Below are 12,560 nucleotides of genomic sequence, written 5' to 3' on the forward strand. Positions count from 1 at the left end.
CAAACTTGACTCTTTTAAATGGATCCAGTCTTTTCACTATTCTGGATCCGAATCTCTTGCCTCCTCCAGGTATGGTGGCTGACAGCAAGTCCTGAGGCGGGGCTGGTGAAAGGTCGTCCCTGCAGCAGGAACGGGTCTGCAGCTGAGGGTATCTCGGTCAGCTGGAAGGTGCTTTGCTATGCAGAACCAGCGTCTCTGGTGGCTCCCCAGTGCCCCCCGAGGGCTCCAAGTGTAAGAAAATCAAACAAGAGTGCAGCTTCTTGTGAAATAATTCACTGCACAGTTCGAGGCTGGAGGTGTGCCTCCAAGGGTCTCTGAAGTTGAGATGAACTGCCAGTCATCAGGAGGGCTGGTCACTTAAAATAAGAGCTTCCGCAGCCAGAAGACAGAAGCCATAAACACATACAATATTAATAAAGCAATTACCGTAAGTGGTAGAACATTCTGCTTTGCAAATCTCTTGCCATTTCAACAAACATCTGTCTCTGCCACTAGAAATCACTGTTAAACAAAACAAGCTGTGCTTTGTGTTTTAGTTTTAGCTCTGCATTAAGTATACTGATCAGTCGGGCTGCTGCCAAAGCTTCCATACCAATTTCATAGCCTATCCCCTGGCTTGGCTTCCCAATCTGTGTAGCCAGTTGTGCTTATGGCAGGCAGAGGAGCAATTAGCATATCCGCGCATTCATTGTGTGGACTGCCTGAATCCAGTCGCACACAATGCCTCGGGAGGGCAAGTAGCCGGTTCAAGTGACCGCATGCATCCTTATTTAATAGAGACTGGCCTGAGTCTTCATCTCCCAGCTCCCTGAAAATTGTTGCCTCCTTACTTTCTAACAAGTAAATTCAATCCCTGTGACTATACAAAATGGAAGTTCTCATGCTTACTATGTGTCTGTTACTTTGTCACTGATCAATGAATTTCAGACCTGGCTGGCGACCACTGAATACAATATGTTTCCAGGAAGCCTACAACCTGGATTGTATCCCTGCTTGAATGTGAATGGATCAAACTCCTTTCATTTTCTTCACTTTAAAATAGGATTTGAATCCCTGTCCTCCACTGTTTCAAAGAGGATCAAACTGAAAATGTTGCTGGCAATGTTTTTTTTTTGTTGTTTTTTTTTTTATATGCGAAGACAGCTGTAACAATTTCCCACGTGTAAAGGCTGTGAAACTTTTTCTACTGGAGTAGCACAGGGTTTCTTTGTGAATAGTACTTGAGAAGAAAGGAAACATGTCCATAATTAATTATGGAGCTCCAGTACGCCTTCCCCTTAAAAAAAGAAGCAACAAAACAGCAGGATATAAGGAGTTGGCTTCAGTCATGCAGAAAAGTAGAAAATAATGTGATGGCATTTTCTTGGTGGAAGATGATAACAGAAGATGCATTTTCAAAGGTCCACTCACTAGAGTTGCAACAAATAGTTTTTAAATCTGAGTGCATCACTGAGCTTAAGAACTATTTACTCAAATATTTGTTAGGAACACTTGGAAGTCTACACTGATTGCTTTTGCAAACCACAATATCCTGGTCTGTTTCCCGATCTCGCTTATCTCTTAAAATGGGCTTGCTCTTTTTATTTCTCTGCCCGCTGACTTTGTTTGGGCTTTCTTTCCTTTTACCTGTGTTGTAGCCGACTGTTGATCTGGCCTCTGGTCTTTTTCTCCTCTGCTCTGTTTTCTAAAATGGTAGCAGAAATCTCTTTCAAAACATCAGCCTCGATGTATCATTTCCTATTAAATCCCCTAAATTACTCCTAGTCACTCACTGAATGAAGTTCTAGTTCCTTGGGTCTCCTATAGAGCTCTGGTGATAGGTCCTTTGTCTAGCTTTTTGGTTCCACATGCTCCAGTTCCTTCTATATAATCTTTCCTGAAGACTTGCAGTTCCTAGAATATGACATTCTCTGGGGCTTGGCAATATGTAATTCCCTTGGTGCATCATTCCTGTGCTCTCCACTCTTGTCCTCTGGCCAAGGACTTCTTAATCTCTTCTTTACCAGGTAAACTGAGGTAAAATTTGCTGGCTCTGTCTCTCTGTGTATACTCATTTTAGAACCACCATTCAAAAGTATACATATGGGATATCATAATAATATGGTGGACATGAAAGAGCTCGGAACCAGAAAAACATCTGCGTACATCCCAGTTCACAGCCTACTTCCTAGGGTGAGTTACTTACACTCTTGAAGTTCTGTTTTCCCTTTCCCATCAATTATGAATATAAACGCCCAAATCTTGAATGGATTGTTAAATGTAACACACCCAATGCTGTACTCAACTCAGCAGGGATTCAAGAAGTGAGAGCCACAGCACATGGTAGTGGGTTTTTGTTAACATATTGGTCTTCTGCTTGAAAATAAGGACAATCCCTATTTATTTATTTCTTGCTCATCTTTTTGGCCTGTCAGACTGACAACTGTGTACAATAATGATCTACTCAGAGGCTCCACAAATAAAGGGTATGGGATGATGAATCTCTACATCTTAAGAGTTTGAGAAGTGGCACTACAGCAAGGTCAGAGATAGTGACATTGAGCTGGGCCTGTAATCTGTGAGGCCGAGACAGGAGGACTATTAATTCTAGCCAAGTATGGGCAATTTAGGGACTAAGCAAGATACTATCTCAAAAAAGAAAAGACTGGGCAAGTAGCTCAGTGCAGAGGCTCCAGGTTCACTCCCCAGTACTGGGCGGGGGGCTGGGGAGTAAAGTCATTGATAGTGGCTATAAATTTCAAGCACATTTCAGACATGGCTCAGTGTTTTGGCCCTTGAGCACTGCTGTGCTGGCCAACTGTCCGGTGTCTGGGCCCCGAGCCATCTGCAGGACAGGCCACTGGCAGCCTGGGGGCAGCTTTGTGAGTGGCACATTCCAGCAGCACTAAGCGCCCTTCTTTCCCTGGTTTGGGGATCGACCCTGTGACACCTAAGTGGCCCTGTGCTTCCTCACGCAGGTGGATGGAGCACAGGTGTGGAGCAGGAAGTGGAAAGAGGCGGAGATGATCCATCAGGCAGAGGCGGCCCAGGAGCACCTAGAAGTTCACGTCTAAAATGTGGACCTGATCCTGCAGGGGCTTTACTGAAAGGATGAACAGGGAGGTGAGAGAACCTCTGCTTCAGACACATCGCACGGGGGAGGACGTATAGGCTGATTCTAAGGGACAGCGTCTCGCGGAGCAACCTTAGAGAGCTGCTGGCTGTACAGTAACGACCGAGGGGAGAGAGACCTGCGCCCGGCGGGCTCCAGCACTGGGTGGGCTGCACTTAAGGGGCACCATCCTTGGCTTGAAGCCAAGGCGTTATTTTCTCGAAACTCTTCATCATTTTATAAAAAGAAGCTCTGCATTTCTATTTCGCACTTTGTGCAGATCACTTAGCTGGTCCTGGCGCGGGTAACAGGTGAGAAAGCGCGGCGGGTGAAGCAAGCAAAGGAAGGTCGATTTTCTGCTCTGGTTTGCCTTTCCCTACGTGTGACTTCCCTGATCGGGGTGTTGTGGGTATTGCGTGAGGGGAGTAGAGGTGATTTATTTTATTACACTAATGCAAAAGTGGCAAGTTAACATTTAGTCTCTGTCCTTCAATAAAACCTCAAGGTCTTGTTCAGGTAATGGGAAGTCTTGACTTGTGGAGCGTGCAAAGGTTTATATTTTTCTATTTTCATTTACCTAACACACAACATTATTTCTTTTATGGCCAGAATAGTCTCAGAAACACCAGTGACCACCAGAGGTGGACCTTCAGCATCTCGGCAGTGCTGGTTTTTCCAGGCACGTGGCTTTGTGCAGCTCCGCACCCCCAAACTTCCCAAGTTCTTCTGCTATCTGCGACGCTGGAGCCAAAGGAAGTCGAAACAGGGACGGAGGTTTGATTTCCTAACAGCCTGTCCCGATGGTTCAGGTTATAGACAATAAATGGATGAGATTTCATGTTACTCACACAGCAAATGACAAGTCCGTATCTCCCACACATGTGTGAGTTATCCATTTGGCATAAAAAGAAATATTAAGATGTAGTCTTAGAAATTCCCAAGAAATTTGTTCCAGTATGGCTGTAATTTTGAGTATATAAAGTTACGGCAGAATATCCGTCTACGTATAAGTTTAGCACACTTTATTAGGAGCTATACAGCTACAATATTTGTGAAGAGTTATCATTAAAACAGGCCCTTTTTGCATTTCCTACTTGTCATATTATGAGGTTTATCATTATAATACTTTATCATACCTTTCTAATCATTTGTATTATAAGTTTCCCCTGCACCTGTGTATAATTAAGAATCACTGTTGCCATGGGATCGTCAAGAAAACCACTAGCAACTGCCACGAAGATTAGATTTATTCTTGTTTCTTCCCTTGTTGATATTCGCGTTATAAAATTACAGATTTCTCCATTTTTCAATGCTGTGAAAATTTCAGCAACATTATGTCTTGCTGCTCAAAGTACAGGCTTGAGGATCAGATTAATGTCTGGCTGGGTCAGGAGTGCTGCACCCATCTCTCCTGAGAAAACTCTGAGGCCTATTAGGGCCGGAATAATCCTCCCCCTCGGGTGTGTAGAGATCTGACGTTAGACAGATGAGCTGTTCCTCTCAAAAACCTCTAAGGTCCCGACTCCATTTACCTCAGCCCCTAAAGCATACAACCCAAAAGTTAACATGTGGCCAATAGCGATGTGCCGAATATCCCGACTCCACCCTGGCTCCACCCCCGCCCTGCCCCATATAAGCCTGTGCCTTTCCTGAATAAAGAGGAAGCGTTCCAGAAACCTCCCCAGAGTCCCAGTCCGGGTCCCTGAACCTTGTTCCTCAAGCTCCTTTTGGTGTTAACTATATGTGTTTCTTCAAACCTTTGGACAGAGGATGGTCATTGTGATAGCTTGGTGACTTGCTGTTGCCGGCCACCCACATGCTCTGGATACCACCCACTGCATGTGGACCACAGGAGTTGAGACAGGCAGGACACCTGGGCTCTTCTCTTCACCCCTCACAACCAAAAATCTTGGGACAAGATTCTGAAAGAAATCTAGGACAATAATTAACATTTTTACTTGTTGAACACTGAAATACCTCGTGTAGGAAGAAATTGCAACAAGATCGCCTATGCCCCAAGACTGAAAACGTTGGAGTAGTAAAATGTGCCAGGTGTTTTCCTCTTTGTGTGGTTTTTCAAACATACCTATTGTGAATAGGAAAAAAATTTACTGTAATCAAGGAACTGCCGCAGAATCTTTATAGCAGAACCAGACACAGGAAGCCTGTTCTAAAAGAATTTGCCAAATAAGCATCTTTAATTTTAATATGTATCCTAAACTATTATAGGCTGAATAGTTATATAAGTAATATGTTGACTGTATGGCATACAATGTAATAGAAGAACAGCTTAAATTTTAAAATTTTTAATCATTTAAATATAATGGCTTAAAACAATTGGAGTGCTTTTCTATTAAACCTGGTTTTTGAAGAAAATTTAAAATGTAAACAGTAAAATGAAATGGAAATTGAGGTTTTATGAAAGTTCCCAAAATATTTTTAAAGTACTGGATTTACTTATCATAAGTATGTATTTTTAAAAAAAATGTCAGAAAAGTTATTTTCTAGACTTAAATTATTGAGAAGTAGTTTTTTTTTTTTTTTTAAGACAGAGTAGCTTAAAATGAATTGGAGTATTTCCAAGATTTTTAAAATAAGGTTTGATCTTATTTAAGACAGTGATACATATTTTTCAAAGACAAGACATTTTTGAGAACATATAAAAATATTAGAAAATGAGTCTTTCTTACCAAGAAATTGACTTTACAAATTAACTATTAAAAAGAGTAGGTATTGTAAATTCAATTCCACCTGAAAAAATCTAAATAGGGACCAGGGATTTAGCTCAGTGGAGCTGCGCCTGCCTGGCAAGTGTAAGGTCCTGAGTTTGCGTCCTGATACTGAGGGGCAAAAATCCAAATAGGCTATGTTTCTCCCTCCCTCCCTTCCTGCCTTTTTCTTTCTCCCCTTCCCTCCCTCCTCCTCCCTTCCTTCCTTCCCTCTTTTCCTTTTTGGTAGAAACTGAAAATTTAAGTCTGAAATTTGTATATGGAGCAGGAAAATTAAGAGAAATAGTCAAAACTATTTCCCAAAAGATAGAGTAGGAGAACTTACATTATCTGATGTGAAGATTAAACAACTACAGTAATTAAGCCAATGGGGCAAGAACAGACAAATAGATGGTAGGAACCAAACACATACCACAGACTAATTTTCAACAGGATGTAAACAATCAACAAACTCTTAACCAAGTCTGATCAACAGAAAAGGGACAATTCTCAACAAATTGAGTTGCGACAAGCAGATAAATGTGGGAAAAAGAAACTTTGACATGAACTCCATACCAAATATAGGAACCAATTTAGGCAGGATCATAGACTTAAATATAAAAGCTAAAGCTAGAAACATCTGAAACAAAATATCTTCATAGCTTTAAGTTTAAATAGATTTCTGGGGTCATTAAAAAACACTAAACAAAGTTGAAAAGTGGGTTTCATTTGAATTTAAATTCCATTCATCAAAAGACATTGTAGGTCATAAAAAGTGAAGCCACAGATTGGGAGAGAAAAAATTTCAATGTATGTATCTGACAAATGATTTATATCTGTCTTAAAGAAATAATTTCTACAGATTATTTTAAGGCAGCTTAAATTTTACACAGGCAAAAACCCAAATACATTTTACAAAAGAAGATCCCTAAATGGCCAACAAGTACATGAAAAGCTGTTCAACATCAGTGACCATTAAGGAATCAAAAATTAAAACCCAAATGAAACCACCACATACACACACACACACACACGAAAATGACTAAAACTGTAAAATGCACGATAACATTATGAAGCATAGCCGGGCGTGGTGGCGCACGACTGTAATCCCAGCACTTGGGAGGCTGAGGCAGGAGGATCTCTGTGAGTTCGAGACCAGCCTGGGCTACACAGTGAGTTCCAGGCCAGTCTCAACTCCATAGTGAGACCCTGTCTCAAAAAAACCAAAACAAAACATTATGAAGCGTTTGTGAGGACAAGAAGCAATTGGAACGCTCACAAATAGTGGAAGTTGTACAGCTGATCAACCAGGATAGCGTTGGGTGGAATGGCGCCCCCCACAGGTTTTGCCCATCTCAAACCTCCCAACGTGACCTGGAAATAAGGTCTCTGCTGGCGAGAATAAGTGAATTGAGGGCTCCCTGAGCTCGGCAGGACTGAGTCAGAGTGGAGACAGACACGGGACCCATGGGACAGGAGGACTGCCGACACAGCTGGAGGGAGACACTGGAGTTTGGCTGCCCCAAACCCAAAGGCTAACAGTTGCCAGCAGGCACCGGAAGATAAAAGAGGCAGCACTTCCTGTGAAGCATTCTAATAGATACATTTTTGTTGTTTTAATCCACCCAGTGCATGATACTTTGCCGTGAAAGCCCTCAGGAAGTGCTGCAGTCACTTTGGCGAGCTTCCGCAATTTCTTACAACATTAAACACGACCCAGCACATGACCCCGAAATTCCTCTGCTGAGTGTTCACACCCCAGCATCTGTCCACACTGATATGTGTACCTGAGTGCTCACAGCAGCTCCAGGTACTATGGCTCAAACAGGAAACAATCCAAATACCCACAGATTAGCCGAGGAGTCGCGTCATGTTTATATGCTTGAACAATAAAAAAGAAAGAACTGCTAATCCACACTTTAGCATGGACGAACATCAGAAACACAGTGACCAAAGGAAGCCAGACATCAAAATGGCGTATGCACGTGAGAGCCTGTGTACATGAAGATCACAGTCAGGTAGAAGTAGATCTCGGATTAGTGGGGGTGTGGACTGAGCTGAGATGGCACCAGGGAAGCAACTGAAAAACTCTGTACAAGTGAGTGTCCATAATCTGAAAAATGCGGAATATACAATGCTCCAAAGTCAGAACTTTTGGAGTGGGGTGTAATGCTCCTACTGGAAAATTCTACACCCTAAATCTTAGGTTCATTCATAAAATTAGTTAAGATAGACTCTAAAATTACCTTCAGTCTACGTGTAAAAGGTGTGTTTGAAACACCAACAAATTTTCTCTTTAAAACTGTGTTCCATCTCTAAGGTATCTCATTGTGTATATGCAAATTTATTTTTTGTGGGGTGGTTTGAGACAGGGTCTCTCTATGTAGTAGCGACTGACCTGGAACTCACTATGTAGCCCAGGCTGGTCTCGAACTCACAGCAATCTTCCTGTCTCAGCCTCCTGAGTGCTGGGATTACAGGCGTGCGCCACCACGCCCGGCCTGTATATGCAAATTTGAAAACAGCTGAAATACAGAATACTTCTGATCCCAAATGTTTTGGATAAAGCATATTAAACTTCTATTTTAATAGTGATAGTGCATGCATTAATCTAATACATTTGTCAAAAGTCACTGGACTATTTAAACAGATTTATCAAATGAAATTTTTTACCTCAATAAAACTGCTTTGAAAGAAATATTAAATCTTGGGATATTCCATCATAAGTAATATTTGCCTCAATTTAAAAAAGAATACCCTACCATAATTTAATGAAAATCTGTATTTTTTTTTTTTTCCTATTTTACAAAAGATACTAAGCCTGCCCTGGTGGCCCGTGCCTGTCATCCCGGCGACCGGAGGCCAAACCGGGAGAACCAAGCCGGAAGCCAGCCTCGGCCACACAGCGGTCCCATCTCCAGGAACAACGGAGCTCTGCCTCCAGAGCGCGCTTGATTCTGAGCAGGTGCTTGGGAGGACTCCTTCCAAGTTCTCCAGGGCCTTTGCACACGTTTCTTTCCACGCTGAGAGGGTGCTCTTCCTAGACTGGCCAAGCCTCCGGTCTCCCTCTCCCGAGCCGCGGAGGTTCTAATGACACATCAGGACACGATTTGTTCCTTGGGCTATTTCATTTGAGAGGGAATAGGTCACTTGCAGGGGCCAAATGCGAGATACAAATACCTGTAGCTCGAGCTGAGGAAACAGCTTTAAACAGTATTCAATGTGTTGTAAGAATTTTTTCTTCTTCGGTAGGGAGCAATGGACAGAACGTGGCCTGTCAGAGAACAAAGAAAATCCTACTGACTTCAGGTAGGCCTCACCGGTTCCCAGCTCGGCCTGACAGCTTCTTGGCAGGCATCAGGCACAGGCCTCAGCCTGGCTGGAGGGAAAGGAGGACCCGAGGGGAAACAGGCGCAGCCTCACCGAGAGGAGGGCGCCGTCTGCCGTGCAGCGCCAGCGCCACCATGCGGTCATCTGCGGATCCTCAGCGCAAGAGCAAGTCCTTTTCCCTCCACGTTTGAAGAAGGGGAAAATAAACCCAAATCAAACTCTGAAGTGATCTCTTCCTTTGGAGGGGCCACTCTAAGAGATGCGCTGCATGAATGGGTACAGATTTGGAAAGTAGCAGTTCACGACCCTCCTCATTAGATAGCAGTAACAATTTTGAGTTCTACTGCACAAATAGCTGGTAAATGTCCTCATACAGTGGAAAGAGGCATTTCCGATCGGTTGGCAGATGTGAGGAACAGCTAAACGAATGCACTACTCAGCCAGACTGTAAAGGGAGGGGCACTCTTGTGAAGGGTAGGTCACAGCTAACAAGCCACCTGTGCTGTCTTGCAGGTCGTAGCTAACGAGCCACCTGTGTTATCCTCACTAACGTTTGCTCTTGGAGCACAGCTGCACAGTCTTAAGTCCTCAGCTGCAGTGTTTACTTGCTGTGAGAGATGGCACAGCCTCATTGATCACTGAGGCCGCAGTCATAACCCTTGGCATCAGGAAGTCCATCTCTAAACACCAGCTTAAGGCTCACTTAGCAAGTCATGCTTAGGTCCTGGAGTGACTTATAGTTTTAATCAACAGCCAGATTGTCAGCCAATTCAATGATATTGGACAGCCTGATTAGTGCAGTTTCAAGCTGGTCTCTTGCACTTCCTCATACTCTGATTTATCACTTGATGGGCCCCAAGGTCAGTCATTAAACAGACACCCTGACCTCCCCTGTCCCCTCCATGAGTGCCTGCCCAGATGCCCTTCCTTTTTCTTTTATCCTCACTTCCTGTTCCCATCCATAAAAGGCCACAGAACCTTAACTTTGGGGCTGTCTCTGTCAGACTCTCTCATGCGGAGGAGTCTGGGCTAATGGCCGCCCCTCTGGGCCTTCTTGGGTCTGAGTCATCCTTTGCTTCATACCATGGTTGTGAACTGTGATGAGTTGTGCCCTGTGTGAAGAGCCTGTGAGGAATAAGTTGGTGCCACTCACTGCAGAGGACCGACCTCCCAAAGCCTGGAAAAGGAACAGAACCCGTCTCTTCATCCCAGTCCGGGGACAGTGGCGACAGAACAGCCTCACATCTCAGCAAGGTCACAGGTCAGGCTTCTCAACCTGAAGTCTTTCAACTGTCCAACCGCTAAGGGAGTGGGACGGGTCTTTTGTTCTTTTTATTCTTTCTTTTTTTAACAGTAGAAAACTTTGTGAGAAATACAGCTTCTGTCTAAGAGAGATGGAAGGGGGACCGGAAATTGGGTAGTCCTTTCTTTTTGCACTTTTACTTCATATGGTATGGAGCATACTATCCACAGAGGAAAACCATTTAAACAACATTTGCAATGTCTCTTAAAGATGTCTGGATGTAAAGTTTCTGATAGTTATTTGACAACAATGTCCATGATTTCCTGTGGAGGATGGCCTAGGGCTGGAGGCCTGGGAACATGTGGGCCAAAATTGAGACAGTCATTAGGTGTGGCAGACGTCTCTGCCCAGTATTAGCAGACTCTGGTTAATTGCAGCCCAGTCTTGGCACCCCCTCTCCAAGAAAGTCAGGTGATGCCTTCGCTCTTTACGTCCCTGCCTACATATCAGCCATCACCAGATGCTTCCAGGCAGCTGCTTCTGGTTGCTTTACACTGTGTCAGCAGATGCCTTCAAAACCTACCTTTCCTCCCTTCCCACACTTGTAGTCAGTAAAACACTGGGTGCCCTTGGTGCCTCTTGTGTTTGCTGCCCAGAGCAGCACGGATCAGCCAAAGACCCAGTTCTCTCTAAGCCTTGTTTTGGTCTTTACTTTTGTTTAGCTTTGTGTTGTAGTGCATCACAGGAGACCAGAACCCACTGCAGAGGTCTCTGGTAATGTTTCCATTCTTTCCCCCGTAATTCCTGTAAAAATTACACTCCTTGCTATCTGGCATCTTTGCAGGGCTGCTATTTGATCTACTTGAGCAGATAGGTTCCTCTGAAATGAGTTCCTCCTCTCTCCTCAGCTCCCTCTGAAAGCCATCTTCTGCCTCTGATGGCCCAGGGGGAAAAGAGAGACAGCCAGAGGTGGGGGGCTCTAAAATTATACCACATGCTAATTGGAGTTGTTTTTTTTAAAAAAAATAACAAAAAAGAAAAAAAATAAAAGTGGAAAAATAGAAACTAAAAAGAAAATTAAAATAGAGAAAAAATTTAAAAAGAAGATAAAAATAGGAAAATAATTTTTACAAAAAGAGAGGAAGCTAAAGACAACAAAAGTCAAGCCAGCAAGTTATGCTAAACTGGGATCAATTTATCAGGAAAAAAGAACTGCTATCAATATTTTCTAAACAAAGGCTCAGGTACATACATGAGCCCCAAACTACAAAGCTTAAAGAAACATCTCCAATCTGTCCTGTAATTTTCTTTCTCTTTCAGTCAAGTTCTTTGAGTTTTGTTTTTCTGCTTGGCAATGTGGTTGGAGTTATTGGCAGCTTTTGTCTTTGGAGGCATGCTTTGGTAAGGCCAGAAGATTCCCCCTGAAAAAGCTTTCTTTGATCTTTCTGGTCTTTCTTACCTTGAGATGGTTAGGATTTTGTTCTCTCTGTGGCTGCTGGGTGTCTAGGTGGTGGCTTCCCTCTCTTAGTGACCCTTCCAGAGTGTAGCTGACTTTCACTTCTCTCCGGGGCATATTCTTAGAAAATAGGTCTGGGTTTGACCCTAAACCTTTTAGATCAAATGTATCAGTGTTCCTACCCCGAGGCAGAACTGGAAGTTAAGGCCTTTCACTCCCCCTGCCTTCAGGAATGCTGCTCCAAGGGGAAACTGACTGGATCTGTAGCACAGACAGGTTCATTGCTAAAGCAAAAGCTATTCCTAGGGGCCTTAGGAGTTTACTAACAGTTTTAAACAGAACAGGTCTGTGTCAATGAGATGAGCAATCAGCTTAGATCTCTCTTTAATAACCATCTGCTTTCAGGCGTAAAAGGTTTTCTTCTTTCTTTCTGATTCATATTACAAGAGATCTCTGTTAATTTACTTATGAATAGTTCTGATTAGTTTATTTACAGTTATAAACTGAAAAGCTGTGACAGGGTTATTGTAATACAAAGTGGCAATGTATCTAAGAGTGCACTCTGATTTAAAGACAACTGTCTTATGTGTTTGTTTGTTCGTCCATTGTTTAATGTGTATTCATTAGAACACCTGCAGCTGTCTCATTTATGAGAAATATTTTTTTCCAGCTCAAACATTTCTTTTTTATTTCTTTTGGTTGTTTTTGAAACTTCCATGGAAAATCATATAT

At 43.1% G+C, this 12,560-nt stretch overlaps 1 long non-coding RNA gene across 1 annotated transcript in view; it reads left to right on the forward strand.

Annotated features, from left to right (window-relative positions):
* Positions 1-12,560, forward strand: part of LOC104866782 — a 68,976-nt gene that overhangs the window by 17,654 nt on the left and 38,762 nt on the right. Inside the window, exons 6-9 of the long non-coding RNA XR_004514875.1 lie at positions 2,958-3,102; positions 3,701-3,865; positions 8,612-8,764; positions 9,052-10,390. This is a non-coding gene — a long non-coding RNA (uncharacterized LOC104866782). The remainder of the gene's footprint in view (positions 1-2,957; positions 3,103-3,700; positions 3,866-8,611; positions 8,765-9,051; positions 10,391-12,560) is intronic.

The sequence above is a fragment of the Fukomys damarensis genome, unplaced genomic scaffold (assembly GCF_012274545.1).
Source record: "Fukomys damarensis isolate Sample0158 unplaced genomic scaffold, DMR_v1.0_HiC HiC_scaffold_31, whole genome shotgun sequence".
NCBI classification, from domain to species: Eukaryota; Metazoa; Chordata; class Mammalia; order Rodentia; family Bathyergidae; genus Fukomys; species Fukomys damarensis.